We start from the raw sequence: 17,585 nt of genomic DNA on the forward strand, positions 1-17,585 counted from the left end.
CCCGCCGCCGGCGCCGGCCGGGCCGGGCCGGGGCCGCCGCCGCCAGGGGCGCCCGGACGGATGGACGGACGCAGCGAGCCCCGGGGCTACCCGCCACCGCCACCACCGCTTTGTCCCCGGCCGCGCCGCGCCGCCCGCACCTGCCCGGGGGCGGCGGACAAAGGGCCGCGGCCCCGCCGCGGGGAGCGCCCTGCCGGAGCCGCGGGGGCGGCGAGGCCTCGCTCGGTGCGCTCGGGCCGGCGGCGGCGGCCCCGCTGCCCCCGGCGCAGCCGGTGACCTGCCGCCGCGGGGCGGGCGCCGGGCCGGGCCGAGCCTCCTCGCCGGGGGCGCCTCCCGGCGGCAGCCCCCGGCCCCCCAGCTTGCCCCGAGCCTGCCCTCGGGGTCCTGCGCGGAGCATGAGGGGCCCCCGCGGGGGAGCGGGGCACGGCCGCGGCCAGGCAGTGCCCGTGGGCTGGCATGGAGAGCCCCGGGGCTGCTGAGCACTGCTGCGGGCACGGCGGTGCTGGGGCAGCTGGTAGGCTGCAGCCCACTCTGCTCCCTTCTCTACCGGCAGCTCTCGGGGTGCTGGTGAGACCGGCCTGAGGTGCTGCGCAGCCTCTCGCTCGTATGAATTAACAGACCGACCTGCTCCAAGTTGCAGGCTCTCTTCGCTGTTGCACAAGTTCATGCACGTGCTGATGGTTTTTAAAGCAGGTCTGTGCACTTGCTGCCTCGCTTCTTGGGCAACCTGGCACGTGTGAGCGGAGCTCCTTAGCTGGGAAGAAACGAAATGCTGGTTGTCACCTGCACATCTAGACTCGCAGAAGAGTTTTAGCCTCTTTGCCCTGACTGCATGGCACGCTGCTCTGCAAAAGGGCACTGGTGTGCGTTTGTGGCGTGGCAGAACGCAGCAGTGTGCCAAATCCCAGTGGCAGTCGCTGTGTGCCCCTCATTACGTGGTGGCATTGCAGCATACCGAGCCACTGGGCTTCTCTGGGCGTGTGCCTCAGTGCTGCTCAGTTCTGAAAAAGCTGGGTGTTCCCCACGCACCTCTCTATCTTCCTCCCAAGCACAAGCCTTCCCCCCGTACCTTCTCTTACTGCCTACACCAAGGTGGCAAAAAGCTGTCAAGGCGCTGCCATCCTCCTTGGACCTCTCTTCCTCTTCTTTCATGACAGTTTCTCCATGTGTTCCCTGGTCTCCTGCTGCCTGATACACCCAGTCTCCACCCTGGAGAGGAACTGAGCCCCTCTGGTTTGACGCTGCCTTGCAGCAGCTGGGCAGAGTCTCTGTTTTGTTACGTGGTCTCGTCCTGCCTGCGGCTGCAGCTACAGGTTAAATTCACCTTCTGCCTCTCAGCTCTGCTGAACCGCCAGGTTCACCAGGTCCGTTTCCCAAGCTAGGTCGGCGACCCCCCGACGCCCGGCCCCCTACCTGGGCACAGCGACACTCTCGAAACTAAAGACCTGGGTGCGGCCCGTGGGAAATTTGGCTAGGTGGCATCCAGCCGCGGCGCTGGGCAGCCCCGGCTCCCGCTGGCTTCAGGCCGGGTTGCGCTTCTGCAGGCTGAGCTGCTTCTCTGGTCATTCCACAGGGCTGAAATCACTGCTTTGGGTGGAGGTGTCTTGAGACAGAGCTGAACTGGGGGAGAAGAGAAATATAAATAATGACCCGCAGGGGTGGCACCGCAGCTGGCAGCGGCGGAAGCAGCAGTGCTGGGGCCATATCTCAGCCGCCTCCCTTGTATGTCCCGCGAAATCTGGAGGGCGGCTGGGCGGCTAGACAGCTGCGCCTGCTGCCTGCTGCATGGCCCAAACGCACCAGGTTTCCTTCCTCCACGATTACCCACCCGAGGCATAGTATTAGTGCTAATTAAGCACAAGAGTGAAGAGAGAGAGAGGTGCTGGACACACTAAGTGATAACATCTCTTGGTTTACTAAAAGTGCATCTTTATAATTGTGTATTATTTATGAGACAAAGTAGATTATTCTGAAGGACACAATGTTAAATACTTCATCATGTATCTTTTTTGCATTTTGCATGTTATTTCACTCTCTTTTTCTCCACCAAAATACTACTGGAGAAGGGAGAACAGGATCAATTTGAGTTAACATTTGTGAAGCTCAGAGGAAAAAAAATTGAGTCTTCAGAAGGATTTGGATGGAGGATGTGGTTGGACTTGCATCATTGGGAATGACACTATTTATTCCAAGGCCCTTTCCAAAATATACATGCAATATTTTGTATTTCCACTTTAGGACCCCAAAGCGCTTTGTAAATATCAGTGCGTTTATCTTTATAACACACAAGACAGCAGGTCTTGAAAAATCTGTTGATTAGTGACAGTGGGAAGCTTTCCTCATGGAGAAGTAAATATATAAAACATTCCAGGCCTTATGATTGGAAAGATGATCTGCTGAATATAAAATAATGCAGCATTGTATTCCTGGGTCTGCAGACAGACAGCTGTAGTGCCTCTGTGGCTGCTGCTGAGAGGTTGCCAAACACCAGTGAGATTAACAAAACTGCTCAGTTTTCTTGCAGCTATTCAGCGTCTTGTGTGTGGTAGAGTGACACTATCAAAATCATGTCCATTTCCTGCAGAGGACCACGACTGGCAAAGCTCTGCCCAGCACCAGGGGCAGACACTGGAGTTATTCATGACCAGAGGGAGGTTCCAAGAAACGAGGTTAGGGGAGGGGCAGGGTGGCAGCCGCCTCTTTTCCTCCCTCATCATATAAGGCTTAGGGAGAGATTGTGTCTTGGAGACCTTTCTCTATCCAGGAGCCAGGAGGTTTTGGCAAACGGGTACTACGAGAAGTTTTGCTTTTCATTTAGTTTGGCCGGTTAATAAACAAACTTGAGTTGGAATCCAAATAATTTTTGTAATATTTGCGTTACGATACTGAACATGCAAACCTGGAAGATATTAACTGCAGCTCTCTAGGCAGCCTGGGGGCAATGCCAGTCTGTCGGCAGTGGCTTCCAGTTATGCTCATGCATGCTTTGGAAATGATGCTCACCCTCTGGAGAGGCTGATGGTAAAAACTCCCGCCGGCCAGTGCGCGAGGCAGCAACTGGTGTCTGCCTCAACGGAAAGCGCTCAGCTATCCTCCTGCGTGGCGGGAACTGGCTTGGGGCAAGGAGTTAGGTACAAACGGGGAGAATATCTACCCCGACTGAACGGCTAAAGGCTGTGAACCTCCAGGTATGTGTGCGTGTCTGGAAGGGGGATATAGTATCTAGAGAAACTGAATTATTTAGAGTTGACTCAGGTTGGAGGGGAAGAGGCATAGAGTCAGTAATAATAAAAGAGGAATGGCTGCAAAAGCACATCCAGGATTTCTTCGCTAATGTAAGAAACCGCGTTAAGCAAGATTCATGGTTGGAAAATAGGCTATATGGTGCAAAGCACCTAAGGACAGGGTGGGAAAGAGTACAGGACAGGAATAGGGCTGCATGAAAGACAGGAAAAGAGAGGAGAAACAGGTTTCAGATGGGGGGGGAAAAAGAGCCAAAGAACTGGACTATGAAGAGTAAATACAGAGACCTGAGATAACTGGAAGAAAGGAGGAAGAAAGGCGAGTACCCTGATTACCACAAAACAGCAAAAGAGACTGGGGTCTCCTCAAAAAGGGAAAGAAGTCTGCACTGGAAGGAAAATGAAAGCAAAATACCATTTGGATCTCTAGAAAAAACAAAACAAAACAAAACATGGCAAATAGGGATTCAGCAGAAAAGGGGAGAAAAAGGTCTCTGAAGGACAGTGGGAGGAGATTGCAAGCTTCCACTTACTGTCCTAGAGGTGATAGCTAAGGGAAAAATCAGCACACCCTTCTCGCTATTCTCCCTCCCTACGAGCTCTAGGAATTATCTTGTGCATCTGGCTTCCACGAACCTTTTCAAAATGGCACAGCAAACACGGGAGGAGGCATGTCCCATGCAGCCAGTCCCACCTGAGCTGCTCTGCGCCCGGAGCGGGGGCACGCAGCAGCCCAGAGCCCGCTGGTGCCCAGCCTGGGCCCTGCGGGAGCCAGCTCCGCACGATGCGCTGCAAGGGTTCCCCTCTTCAGGGGTGAGCTGAAGGCATCTTCACTTCCCCTTCATCTTCTTTCTCAATGAAGCAAACTGTCCAAAGATTGCATATATAGGATAGAAAACAACAGCAGAAGTGAAAAATGGGACTTCTCCCCTCAAAGGTGGTCTGGACTCCACCTTCCCCCTAACTTCCTAATTACCATTTGCTGCAGACTTTAATCAGTCTGTGTCCTATTCCATCTTTACTCTTACCTAACCTCTCCCTGGTCCTCTCCAGCAATCTGTGCGAAAGGCACCTCTCCTGACCATCAGCCCTCTCTTAACAGGCTCTTCCCCACTCTAGAAGTGGAGCATTGTCTCCTGCTCTTCCCTTCCTCACCAAGAAGATCAGAGCGCAGAGTGGGATGATATGGAGGGATCCATTTCCCTACCACCAGGGAAAAGAGAAGTTGAGGCGAGGATGCAACAGAAATGCACCAAATGTGCTAGACTGTTTTAAAGAGGACATTGATTAAACTGTCCCTTGTGTTTATAGGGGATAGGACAATTGGCTCAGCTTGCAGAGAAGGAGATTAAGGTTAGACATTAAAAAAACTTAGCAACTATGAGGACAGCTTAAGATGGAAGAGGTTGGCCAGGAAGGCTGAGGAATTCCCATCGATAAAGATTTTTAAGAAGAAATTAGACAAACGTCTCTTTGGTGATCAGGTTATACTGTGTCATTGCTTACTGCAGAGAGGTGACCTCTTGTCATTGCTTTTGATCTTCAGTTTCTGCAATTTCTTCATCTCGTTAGGTGAAACAACAGAAAGAGTTTGGAGTAAAGGAGGCAAAACTTGAGAGCTTGTCCAATAGAAAGGGGAGTTCCACTGTGTGGAAAACATAGACAAAGGCTAGAGAAGGAGACAGGAATAAAATGGAGACGTTTATAAGCTGCGGTCCACAGGGATGTGTCATGACAAGGAACGGTGCAGCTTGGGGCTGGGCTGCATCAAACATTGCCAGGCCTGGAGAAAAGATCTGGGAGCAGGTTGGATAAATAGTGTTATCAAGAGAACGCCTGGGTCAGGTTTGAGAGCATCTGCCAGCCAATGGTTGCAAGGCATCTTAGACAAAAGGGGTTTCTGTATTATAAAGGAAAATCCCAAGGTCTAGTGAAAAAAACTGAGGAGCCAGCTTTCTGGTGTTTCGGCGGTGGCACTGCTGGGTGCCCGGCAGCCTGGCTGCTGGCCTCCAGGAACGACTTCTCTCAGGCAGAGCTCCGTGACACTGCACTATCAGTTGATCTGTGCGTCCTCCGCAGTTCTGACGCACATGTGAATTATTCATCTGGGGCTGAGGTCGGCACCATGTCAAAGACCTCTAAAATCCACTGTAAAGGCAGCTGAGTCTAAGGAACAGGGGAAGAAGAGGAGAGGAGGGCTCAGAAGAAGGAGGACCGACTCTTCTGCCAAGATGCTGGGTGGAGGCTCAGCATCCGGGTGCCAGCACTGCCTCTGAGCAGCTCCCAGAAGGAAAAGGCATTGACAGCAGCAAATGGGGAACTTTCGACCCAACATATAAAGAGGAGCTGAGGGAGTGGAAGCTGTTTCTTCATCCCCTCTCTTTCAGGACATAGGCGACTTCCTAACTCTGCTGTAACACTCGCACTGGCCTTTAACTCTCCCATTTCTTCAAGATTATTTTCTAATCTAAGCTGACGGGACCTTTGCTCCACAAATCCCAACAGCGTTTCCCAGAAGACACCTTTATAGCATTCTGGTACTGTGATGGTGTAAAGCAACTGGGGCTACACTGTTAAACTTAACAAAATTGAGACGGTCTAGAGATCATTTGGGGAATGAGCAGAAAAGAGGCATCTTTAAAATCCAGGGTGCATGCTGGAGCTCCTGAGACAGGAAAGGTTCAGACCAAGGCAAGTGCACAGGACAGAAATACATGCTGTAAATCTCCTTAAGCAGCTCAGGCTGTCCTGGTTCCTCAAGGTTTTGCCAAGGTATTTTGTTTGTACTTGTCACATGACTTACATCAGGCATCACATCCTAATCAAGACAGACACCAGTGTCTTCCCAGGCAAAGCTCCCCTCTTCAGGCTGCAGGAGCAGCTTAGCTGCTTTGTGCAAGTAACTCCCTGCCCAAGCCTCCTCCCTGCTGGATGGGGGAAGGGAGGCCAAAGAGAGAGACTGCAGGGAACCCAGTGCATTTGTAGTCATCTCTGGTAGTTCTTCTGTTTGCTGTTGAAGAATATTCAATGCTCACCTTACCAAGCACGGCACAAACTCACCTAACGGGTGTTGTACGTAGAAGAACAACTCCTGTCTTTCTACAGCAGATGCTCTGGGGCCAGGAACGATATCCCCTGGAGAAGGACGTGGGGTTTTCTTGTTTTTTTTTCCAGGGAGTTGACACACTGCTTCATGCACACCATCTTCACTCAGGCTTATAGGCTCCTGATCCTTTCAGGCTAGGGCATGTGAAATGAGTGGATTGTTGCTAAGGCCTCTAGCTGTGACAACCTAAACCAGCCTTTAAGTATGTTGAGTTTAGAACTGAAAAAGGCTCAAAACCCGTTCTTTGGTCCCAAGCCACAGTGATTCCCCTCTGCCCACAGACCCAGGGAGCTGACCTCTAACTGTAGACATGCTCTGATTCTGCACCGCTCATAATCTAGTGGAAAATATTTTGTTCCTGCTGCTACTTGTCTGTTCTTGCCCTTGTATCTTCTGCTCACTTTTCACAGCTTCTGAGCATTTATCTTTTCACGCCTTTGCCTGCTCTGGATTTCCCTCAAGGCTGATTTTGCTACATTAGGGTCCTTATTCCACTTTTCTGTCCTGGACAGAACTTTCCCACCTATTACATGCCCACGCGACCTCATAGCTGAAGTAAACTGAGTCACTGCCTCTTTTCCCACCAGGAGCAAGAAAAGATTCACAAGCAGTACTCTCAAAGCTCCTAGCTGGCCGGTGGCCAAGGCACCACAATAGCGAGCCACCAGCTCCCTCCAAAGTAGCTGTCCAGGACATTCTTCAGCACAAAGCTGGTACGTAAGCAAAGGGGAGACACTCTGCCAAAAATGGGGGGATGCAGAGGGGCAGAGGGAAACTCTCTCACAGTGGCAGAGCACAACATATATTGGAACCACACCTTTCCTAAAAATAGGAATGAAACAGTAACAGGTACAATTCAAAGTTTCTGTCAAGATACAGGTATCAAAATGCGGAACATTAATATCATAAATCTTTAGGCTCCTAGAAAAAGTTAATCTAATTAAATGTTTGTAATTTAAACTTTCGGTTCCGTCTACCTGCCAGACTGAACAGTACGATTGGGCTCTCCTGTTCGCAGGAGTGATGGGCGCAGCTCTAGAGCCAGCAGAAGAGGGGAGTTACACTGGAGAGAGTGGGATCATACTCAGGCTTGCAGCATCCTGACTCACTGGACTTGTAATCTGATTACATGGGTGTTTTTGGAAGCCTTGTTTAGTCTGTCCTGCCCTGCTCCAGCATTTCCGCTCTGGGGATCACCAAGTTCTCTACTTCACCAATGCCCTTGGGGTTTGGAAACTGCCCACTTGTGACAGATGGAAAGAGTGAGGCAGTAAAGGCCCCATTTTTCAAAACTTCCCATTGATTGTGAGCATTTGTGTTGAAAACCTGGAGATGCTATAAATGTTCCTGTTTCCAAACAGGGCCTGTGGAGGCCCTGGGTATGCAGCAATTCTGAAAAACAAGTGTGTGGTGTCTCAAGGTGTGTGCCCAAGATCAGTATTTCTTTGTATGTGCTGGCCTAGGTGACTAGCTCAATCGCATAATGCTCAGAGAATCTATAGCCTCCCTGGGTCTCAGCTGCAAACCCACCCTGTCCTCTGCTCAGTGGCCTCTGCTAGAAGCCAAGAAAGCTAGCTCAAACATTTTTCAAACCTAGGAAGTTATCAGGTTCCTGTGATATCTTGTAAAATGTATTTAAAACAAACTACATTTTGTAGGGTGAATCTGAAAAAGCCTCTCTGGTGTTTGAAGAAACCTGGGGAGAGAAGGGATGTTTGCTGGGAAAGCAGCTCTGAAGCCAAGCAAATTTTTGAAGTGGGAAAGCTCCTCTTACACACTGCTGCTAGTCAGGCAAAACGTGCTCAGGTTCGTTGGTCATTCTGGAGCCCTGAAAGCAATGCAGTGTCTGGTAAATTCATTCCCAGATGCTGGGGGAACAAGGGATTGTGGGAGTCAGTTTAAGATGGGGAGGGATTTACTGCAGAACAGAGAAAAAGCAAATCAATACGAGTTTGTTCAGTCTTACTTTCCACTTTTTCAGCAGGACTGCAACAGAAGAAATTTGGAGATTTTATGCTTGTGTTGCTTTAAGGACAGGAATGCTAGAAACAGAGGTATTTGATACCTTTGCTGCTAATTACAGTGCAAGCTCCCGGTGTCCTGACAATGCCCTTGTCCCTGACCTGGAGGGGCCTCGCTGTCTCAGGGTCAGCTGTAATTTAGTTTTAGGTCAGACCTGGGACTCTCCCGCCAAACTAACTGCACTTTGTTTTGAAGTAGAAACCATTTACTAGCAAGGAAGGGTCTGAGACCATCAAACTCATTTCACTAACGAGAAACAGGAACGAAGTGCAGAGCCCCAGAGACGAAGGTCAGAGTGTTCAATAAAAGGAGTGCTCAGCTGCATCACTAAAGAAGGGCTTGTTCTACCCACCAAGCCACGCAAGCTCAAGAGTTCAGGTCTGCTGTTCCCATCAATTAAGCATGTTTATTACAAAAACATCTAGGGACCAACTATGCTGTGCCAGTCCCTGAGCAGGCGCAACACAGTTGTCAGCCCTCCTGCCTTAAAGAGTTTACAACACAGTTGAGATACTTTGCAGGAGGACTTGAGAAAGAGGACTGATCGGTTAAGTAAAGCTCAGGAGGTGTTCGTGCTCTTACCTCTTCTTACAGATTGGCTGAGTGATTTGGGGCAAGAAACTCTGTTTTTCTACTTGAAAAATGGGATCTTTTTCCTGACCTCAAAGACGGCTTTGAGATCTTTAGACAGAACATGCTATAGAAAATAACCTGAAAGCTGTAAAGGCAAATACTTTTTAACGTCCTTTGAATAGTCACCATTCTCTAACTCACAGGGAATAAAGTATTTTTTCAATCCAACAACTTCAGATCCTATCTTCTTCCCCCTCATCATATTCACAGACACAGATTATACTCTGAAATTGATGTCCCCATGATATCACATAACACTGCCTGAAATTAACTTGTCACTTAAAGAACTGTTCTTTATAATTTGCGGGTCAGTCTCTGAGAGCCCAGTGTGTTTTGCGTGTCTTTAGGGCCCCTACTCCTTTGCATTTATGTAGACATAGGACTGAATTTGCCAAAGAAAACTCGGCTGTGCATACTTACCCAGAGCACAACTGTTTTCACCTATGCACATCACTGTGACAGGGGGCCAACTTGCACTACAAAAAAAAAGGCCAGATGAAAAATTTGTACTGATTTACTAAAAAGTAGAAGTCTTTTGACAGTAAAGGAGCGTTCAACGTCCAAATCTGCAATGACATGAATAAGACAGACAAGCATAGGACTGAGCAAACTCTCTGGGAGCACCAACACATCTTCAGCTCTAGTTGCTGTCAACAGTTGGGATTAGAGTCAGATGTGTAGTGAGAAATAGGACTGTTAAGGGATGTTCAAACAGTGATGTTAGAGTTCAAATCTCTCTTTCATAAATGTTGACTAGAAGGCTTCAACATGCCCTGTCTGATTTGCATGAATACTCATTCCCTGCCATGCTTGACAGCTTCAAGACACTGCCGCAGAAAGAGAACAACCAGCCCTACAGACGTTCAAATGAGTTCACAACGCAATACCCCAGTTGTCAAACAACACAGGTCACTAACTGCACGTAAACCCCCAACTCTCCTCTCACCACTGGTTCTTCCGTGAATATCAAAACAGCTTCAAAGAGCTCATCTTAACTTCCAGAGCTCTTTGTGGGACGGGTCCCAGCTACCCAAGAGACCTCGTCTTCCTGACTCCCTAAGACAGCCTCATTTTCCAGGACCAAAGGAACTGCCATGTACTGTCCGCAGCTCTGCAGCAGAGCAGACAGTTTTCTTGGCAGCTGGCCCACAACACTGGAGCTCGCTCTCTGGAGAGATTAGAGGGAGGACAAATCTCCTTGCCTTCAGAGTGAAACATGCAACCTGCTTCTCCCAGAGATTTCTCACAAGAGCCAAAAAAAAAAAAAAAACCTCTGCCAATAGGAGATTAGGGGAACAGAGAAAAGAGAGCCCGGCTAATGTAACTTGTACAGTTTTGTGAGCAGCTCAGGTAACACTGTGATCAGTAAGGACAGACAGAAGCTCTGAGCAGATAGTGCTTTACACCAGGAAGATCGCCTGACCAACATCTGGACAGAGAATTGCCTCCCTACACAAATCACCCAAAAGACAGATCTATAGCTGCAAAATATTGCAGTGAGGTTTTTAAGTCTGTGACATCAGTTAATAGAATGAAATATATTTTTCTCCCAGACTACCTCGTTCAAGCCTCTTTTTCATTTTCAAAGCATGGCAGAGGACAGAGTTATCCTCAAGTTTCTAGGTAGTGCAATTTATACACTGAGGCTGCTGAAAGCACAAGGGCAAACTATTTAAACTCGCCGAGACTTTGAGGGCTTTGTGATTCTCCTTCTGCTTCAGGAGTCCCCACATCTGCGTAACCCCCACAGCAAAGAAGAAAGGAGAGGTTTTTCACAGGTTTCAAGGAAGGTCGAACTCTGCCCATGCGCAAGGTAGTTTTCTGTCTCCGCACTGAGGACTCCGCACACGTGAGCTGTTTCCCAAAGACTGACGAGAGCCCCCACGGGAGACAGTCACCAAGGCTGGAGCTCCTGGACCTCCACGACAGAAGGTCACCTCGCAGCCCAGCAGACTGCCCGGAGGTAGGACCATAAATGTCGCGGGCTCCCCACTAACCCCACGGAGCTCTGGGCTCCAGGGAGCAAGGTGGCCCTGGCGAGGTGGAGCGCAGTGCTGGGCAGGGCAGGCAGGCCTGGGAACGCTGAGGACCGAGGAGGCAGAGGATGCTGGAGTGGAAGTGATTTGAATTAGAACAAACTGGCTGCTGAATAGCAGCTTTTATTCCAGCATGGAGAAGGCTTTGTTAGTCAAGCACATGTGATGCACAAAAGCCTCCACTTGAATTCATTGAGTTTTAATTGGTTCTCAGGTGGGGGAGGAGATGGGTGTTAGGAATTAGGGATTCCTTAAAGAGGCAATATCATTAAATCTTAACGCCTCTTCCCTCTCACCCCACACCCCCAGCTAAGGCTTAGGAGTCTGGCCTCATTCAATTGTCTTATGTTAGAGAATCAGAAAAACTGAGGGAGAGAAAGCGTGGGAGGGGGAGATCACTAGTAAAGCCTAAAGGGAGACCAGTGAACAAGGAGGGTGAGGGGCAGGAGGAAGACTGAAAAAAGAAAGACGGCTGGTTGGGAGAGAAGGGAGGTCACACACAAGACAGGGAAGGCAGGAGAACCTCAAAGGGATGAAGGACAGAGAATAATGCTATTTGAGTCAGGGCTTTCTTTTCTTGCTGCAGTCCTTCTTTTATTGAACACTTTTAAAACTTCCCTTGGAGATCCTCTAACCTGGCTCCATGATCTTGGGCTCCAAAATAAAATAGTCGGTCACCACATGGAAGGCCTACATGGAAAGAAGAAAATCCTGGGATGGGCATGGCTGTGTGTGTGCATGGAGAATTACAGCAGTGAGAGAAACAACCAGGTTGGAAGGACCTCGTAAGAGCTGCCGCTCGTTTTGCCAGACACGCAGCATGTTTCAGACAGGTTTTGTTACCAAGCACTCAGGAGCTACCGAGATTTTGGTTAGCTTTGTGGGAGGTACAGTGTGCTCACTAGTTTATGAAAGACACCCTAGGTACCTGCAAGCCAGGCTTCAACAAGACAACCACCACAGGGTGATGGGGGGGGGGGGGGGCACGCGTCTCACAAAAGTATAATGATTTTCAGCAGTTCAGTACATCATGGGAGAATGAATTAATGTTGTTTTACCATGACATTTGGAATTTAGATATGTGAGTGAACGACATATCAAACACACTGTCAGCAAGCACTAACTCTACTGTGTTTTCTTTTACAGAGTTCCTGACAGAAGAATACTGCTCCTGTATTTTTAAGCAATTTATTCTGTATTAAGCCATACACAGCAGATATTCTTTGCAAGAAGAACTTTTTTACTGTGATTCTTGATAACAAAATCAGAATGCATGACCTCCGATTCTAGACTTAGCCATGGGATTAATCTCTCCCATATCTGGGGCACTGCAACTAATTACTACATGGAATCAAATGGGAGGTCTCTGACTTTTGTTCGAGGACAGTGTGGGATGCTGAACACAGGATTTTCACGGTGGCCACTCTTTTCAAGGGACTATTAGGTCTGAGTCACTTAGCGTGGTGTCATAGCAGAAGAGAAACACCAGATTCTCGGCTGGCACAGCTGTGTCTGTGGGGTAGCTCTCACATACACATGCGTTATTCGTGTATCTCAGGGCAGGAAAAAGAAAAAGATCCAGTGAATTCACCCATTGAAAATGTCATAGGATGCAATTTTCCAAAATCCCTCCCTGACATACAAGTCTAAGTCCCATTTAAAAGTGACTTAGGAACTGAAGTCTCAGCTGATCCTTAATTCCAGCTTAAAGCAGACATGGTCTCCATCAAGCAAAGGTATTTGTGAGCAGTGGGCTACAATACTGGCCTGGCACCAGCTACAGAGAAAATGTTTACCCACACATGGAAAAGAGCTAGTACTACTTGCGGTGATTATTAAAAGTGCAAAGTGTACACTGTGACTCGGCCACGCTGCCGACTGTCACTGCTCGCACGGTGACAGCCAGCGAGAGCCCTGCCCCACGGGCAGCAGGGCATTCCTCCAGCAAGGGAGTCTCCCCAAAAGGCTCACGTAGTAAAAGTCATACTCGAGATACAATTTTCTCTTAGCAGCGTTTCTTATGCTCTTCAGTTTGCCTGTTCACACATGCGCACTTGCATTACAGGTAGCATACATGTTACAGACCAGATTTATTTCATTGTCCTTTGTATGAGTTTTAGATAATCCAGGTGCATCATTACAAATGCCATCTGATTCATTTGGCGCAACCAGCTGCTCTTCATCGTGGAGTCATATTGCAAGCCCATCGCATAGCACATAATTCAAAACATGATCCCCAACTCCTGAAAAAGCCCCACTGCTCTGCAGAGAACTAAGGAACTGGACTGCGTTTACTATAATCCTGTATTCAATGCTAGAGACAGAGCAACTCCTCCATTCTCCATCCAACGTGGTTATCTTCCCAGTAGCAGAATCTAGGAAAGGGCTGACCTGGTAAGGATGGGCAAGGTCATACCTTCAAGATTGTTCTCTATATTTATGCTAGACTTGTCGCACTGGATGCGTTTGCCCTACCCCAGCAGTTTTCTACTAACAGCCTTTCCTGTAATTGTTTCCTTCTCCTTCAGACATGTTCAGTTTATCTTTATACTTTGGTGCAGGAGTATCAGTTTTCCTGATACCACCTTGTTTCTCAGCAATCCTCTTTTCTGTACCTAGTAGCTTCCAATAGAAACAGGCCATTAAATGCCAGTTGTGCCTTCGGGGAAAAAAAAAACTTCCCTGTTATGCTCAAAAATCTTGCTGTTATCTTATGGCCTTTCATAGATGCTTCTGGTAGTTGGGATCCTCTTACAACATTTTCCTAGCAAGTACCATTTCCATAGCCTTTTGGTATGCGACAGCAGGCACTTCTGAGCTGCTTCACTACACAAGCCACAGATTTGTCTGTCACAAACAGTGTCAGTTATCACAGCATCAAATTTGCTGTGTGCAGCAGGCCTCTAAAAGACTGCCATGAATTGAAAATTGTTTTCCTACCTCTTCTCAATGCCTGATGGAACAGGTATCTCTCAGCGATCAGCAGTGGCTTTGGCGCAAAGTGTGACTGACACATCTGTATCAGTTATCCAGTTAATTTTATTCCTAGCCTATTTCATTACCCTCAGCCTCAAGACGCTTCACCATATTTCCTTCTTTCCAAGCAGGAAAAGCGTTGTCTGGTAATGAAGTACAGGATTAGGACCTACAAAGTAATTCTCATGCCCAGGATGAGATGATACAGTTTATTGAAATGGCACGGCCCAACCACCCAGTGCAGGCTCCCATTAGGATGATATATATTATGCAGAATATCCATATAAATTCTATGCAGTCTAGAGAAATTAAATGTAGTTAGTGTCTGTCTATACATCGATACACAGAAAGCTAACAAACCTCTGATTTCCCTGAAACTACTCAGCTCTACTCAGCTTCCTCTTTGCTACCGACAATCTCCGCTTTCCCTTTTAGTCTTAGTCTCTCCCAGAGAGAGCAGAACTAGCCCCTCAGCTCTCCAGAGGAAGTTTCGGTATAACAGCTCAACCTCCGGTTACCTCTTGTAACTGGAGGATCGCCTCCTTCTTGCGAGTGCTAACATCACACGAACGAAGGCCCCCTAGGCAAAATTCAGCCCTAACAAGGTACCACTGCCAACTTCAACAGAATCACAACAGACACGTCCTGTGCCAAACTCCTGGTCAGGCACAAGCCTTTCCTTTCTGTTACCCTTTATGAAGAGATAGATTTATGTGGCTGTTGACATAGTTTCAAGAGTTATAACATGAAGACCACCTACAGCACAACTCTTTACAAAGCTGGTCAAAACACTAATACAGAAACATGTTCGACCCTCCTTGGAAATCATCATATTTCTGTTGCAGAGGACAAGTCCCTGCAAGGGCTTTGGGAGCACCTATCCTTCACCCCATAGATGGCAACAGAAGCATCTTGCCAGCAGCTCAAGGGCTGCCTGCAGCTTGCAGGACAGATTGCAGCATCCCGCACCCTTTCCTCTGAAGCCGCAGCCCGCTGGAAGGCCGCACTCCCCGCCAGGCTGCTGCCCGAGCAGATGCCCAGGCTGTGGCTCCTGCAGGGCTGGACATCGGGGCCTGCAGAACGGCACTGGGCCTAAAGGCCACATCTGAGTTAGGCCTGAACCACGCAGCCCTTTCGGGATGAGGACAGACATCACTGTGCTCGGCCAGGGACTACGAACGATGCAGACAGAATGAGGCTAGGATGACTAATGAGAGAAACCAGCGCTGCAAAAGCTTTCCAAGCCAGTGCCCTCAATCACGGGTTTCTATGCGATACAGTGATTCTTTGCCCATGTATTGGTGTAATATTGCACATTTATTGTTCCCTAAGCTTGCATGGGCCCACAGCCCCATCACCCCACTACTCACTGGACCCTGCTTGGAAAGATTTTTGCAAATGCACTTCACTACTGACACACGATACTCACGTTACCACTAGGAGCTTCACAGAGGTGCTTTGCTACTTCAATAGTTTTGGTCGTTGTACCTAAACATGTTATTTCTTTGAATGACAGTATATTGCTCAGCCTCCTGTGTTTTGACAGGTAAATAGAAAAGAGGCACTGTCACTTTAAGAAGGTCATTTCCACTGTCCTGTCGGTGTAATTAGCCTGCTAAAGAAAGGGCAGAGGCTGGAAATTGGATTGAGCAAACCAGGCTTTAGCTGCAGGATGAAGGCAGAGCCCCGGGATTGTCATGCTAATCACCTGAGCTCAGCACTGCCTGCCCTTCAGACCAGTCCCAGCCCAGGACCCCTCTGCAAAGCAAAGCCAACCTCCCTCCCACTCCTCCTTCCTTCCTTCCTTCCTCCCTCTGCTCTCGGGCTGCTTTACCACGTCTGCCTCCCTAGGCAGGCCTGCGGTCACCCCCCGGGACGCAGGGGGACACCCCTGCCACCAGCCCCACGGTCACCCCCCTGGGCCACAGGGGCACACCCCTGTGCTGTGGTCGGGAAATCGAGTCCCGGTGAGGCGCGAGGCAGCAGAAGCCCAGGTTTATACGGCTCCTCTGACCCAGACCGCTGGGCAACGCTTGATGGAGGGGTGAAGACTAACTGGGAGTCGCACAGTGACACTGTGAGCTAACGGGCCACTACTGCTTTACACCAGCTGAGGATCTAACCCCAGCCGTGCTGAGCCAATAAGCACTTCTGAAAGCCCAGAGTGCTTACTGCTGTTTCACTGATGAAAAATGGTATTAAGAACAATAGGAGAGATTTGTCTCCAACATAATAACTGCTGTAGGCAGTGGAGCTGCATGAGATGTGTCTCAGGTTCAGTCGGGTGCCAGCCCTGCTGCAGCCACAGCACAAGCCCACCGCGCCCCTGGGCATGCCGCTGGCTCAGCGCCAGAGTCCCCCTGCGCCACCAGCAGTAAACCCCGGCACACAGCCCTCCGACCTGCCCGTACACTTTCCTCGGGGCCGCAGGCACATCAGGGCTCTGCACCGGAGCTGTCACCTGTTGCGGGAACTTGTCCTGCCACCCGTGTCTCCCTGCAAGCCGTGGCACCGGCACCCTATTCAGGGCTGGCACAAGCCCGTGCAACTCCAGGGAAAGAAGGGGAGCTGCATGAGCCAGCACCGGTGGCAAGCTTGGCCCGGGGTGCCCCGTTTGCTGAAGTGGTGGGTTTGTGGTTGCAGCCAGCGAGGGCTGCCTATGAATCGCTCCTAGTTACAGTCGGCTGCCTGCTGTCTCCTGTTTTGTCCTCGCCATCTCTCCCCTCCAAGGAAAACAAGGCTGGAAGTTTACCTCTTTGCGCTTTACTGGTTTGTGTCCCCGCAGGCGTGCCAGCCTGGAAACATGCCTTTTTGTCCCCTCTCCGCTCAGAAACTTCAGGCTAGAAGCCCTCACCACCACCACCCACCTTCTTTTTAACCCAGCGAACCAGGCTGGCCATTGTCCTCTCCTTACTGCCCCTATTTTCTTAGGGCGAGCTTGCTCCTCTCCCCCTGGTTGGGCCAGCTGGGGCTCTGCCGTACCTCCCTTGTTCTTTCACACATTTTTTCACAGTGCCCCTCCACTGCCGGGAAGGGGGAGGGCGAGGAGAAGGATGGGAGGGCACTGTCTGGCCCCGGATCCAGCGCGCCGGATGGCATGGCTTTGGAGAGGCCTGGCTTAGTGAAGTTATTCAAGCCAACGGCAGCCTGGCAACCAGGCGGCCACAATGGGAGCGCAGGAGGAGGAATGTTTCCACATGCCTGATCAATGGGAGCAAGGGAGACAGCAAAGCAAACAGAAGCTGGGAAAGAGACACAAAGAGAAAGCAGCCTTTTCTCTGCTCAGTTCCTTTCATTTGTCACAGCTCTTTGTGAAGCCGATGACAATGGAGGCCCTTCGGAGGCTAGTTTTAGGGAGTTTGGTTTTTCTAATTAAATAAAACGCTGTGTCCTTTTTCTTCACTTGTCACCTTCCAGCTCACCAAAAACGTAAAAGAAGCCCCATCTGCGCTCAAGCCTCTAACTCCGGGCACCTCCTGGGAGCCCCGAATAACTCGAGCCCCCTGGGAAGGTGGGGAGGCAGCAGCACGCCCTCACGCGCTCAGAGGCCGCGCGCGGCGCCCTGCCCGG

The 17,585-nt window shown here is 49.7% G+C and overlaps 1 long non-coding RNA gene across 4 annotated transcripts in view; it reads right to left on the minus strand.

The window, feature by feature from the left end:
- Positions 1-370: 370 nt before the first annotated feature.
- Positions 371-17,585, minus strand: part of LOC104152219 (uncharacterized) — a 47,101-nt gene continuing 29,886 nt past the window's right edge. For 3 of the 4 annotated variants that reach the window (XR_011135214.1, XR_011135216.1, XR_011135212.1), the window contains 3 exons: positions 9,424-9,479; positions 6,303-6,482; positions 371-1,620 (listed from right to left, as the gene is read on the minus strand). This is a non-coding gene — a long non-coding RNA (uncharacterized lncRNA). The remainder of the gene's footprint in view (positions 1,621-6,302; positions 6,483-9,423; positions 9,480-17,585) is intronic. The other variant, XR_011135213.1, reaches the window with a different exon arrangement.

The sequence above is a fragment of the Struthio camelus genome, chromosome 17 (assembly GCF_040807025.1).
Source record: "Struthio camelus isolate bStrCam1 chromosome 17, bStrCam1.hap1, whole genome shotgun sequence".
Lineage (NCBI taxonomy): Eukaryota > Metazoa > Chordata > Aves > Struthioniformes > Struthionidae > Struthio > Struthio camelus.